Source organism: Athene cunicularia (assembly GCF_003259725.1).
Source record: "Athene cunicularia isolate RWA chromosome 11 unlocalized genomic scaffold, athCun1 chr11_part2, whole genome shotgun sequence".
NCBI classification, from domain to species: Eukaryota; Metazoa; Chordata; class Aves; order Strigiformes; family Strigidae; genus Athene; species Athene cunicularia.
The window spans coordinates 2,598,563-2,599,132 of record NW_020799114.1 but is presented as its reverse complement, the minus strand read 5'-3'; the positions used below and the strand labels follow the sequence as shown (position 1 = coordinate 2,599,132).

The window sequence follows — 570 nt, the reverse complement described above, 5'->3', positions numbered from 1 at the left end:
TGGCGCGCCGGGGGACCGAGCGCCCGGTAACGGCCTGTGCTGCAGCGCGCTGCCAGGCCTGGGGGGCTCGCCGCCACGGCCCCGCTCCCTGCTGCAGCTCAATACAAAAAATAAGTACACATATATATATATCTCCCCTTCCCTTGGAAAGTTCCGCCTGCCGGAGAGGGGGGAAAAAAAAGAAAAGGAGGAAACCACTGCTGCCCCGTGTGAGGATCGAACTCACGACCTTCAGATTATGAGACTGACGCGCTACCTACTGCGCTAACGAGGCTCCTCGAGAGCGGCGGCCCCGCGCAGCCCCTTTGTGCCTCGCGGTCCCGCCGCCAGCCCGGGATCCCGCCGCTCCTCGGGATGCCGCCCCAAAGCCTTGTTTCTCTACAAATGACTCCTTCTCTGCAGCTGAGACTGGTTCTTTTTTTTTTCCCCCCCCAAAAAATTCATTCTTTTCTGCAAGACAGACCCGATTTTTTTTTTTTTTTTGGCAAATGGCTCCTCTTTCCCATGCTGTTCTGAAAGAGAGACGTTGGGTTCTTTATTTTTGGTAAATAGTTCCTTCTTCCCGTGTTC

The 570-nt window shown here is 55.4% G+C and overlaps 1 non-coding gene across 1 annotated transcript; it reads right to left on the bottom strand.

Moving 5' to 3' along the window:
- Nucleotides 1–201: 201 nt before the first annotated feature.
- TRNAM-CAU lies at nt 202–274 on the bottom strand. Its single transcript has one exon. It is a non-coding gene; the product is annotated as a tRNA-Met (tRNA).
- Between the last annotated feature and the right edge of the window lie 296 nt (nt 275–570).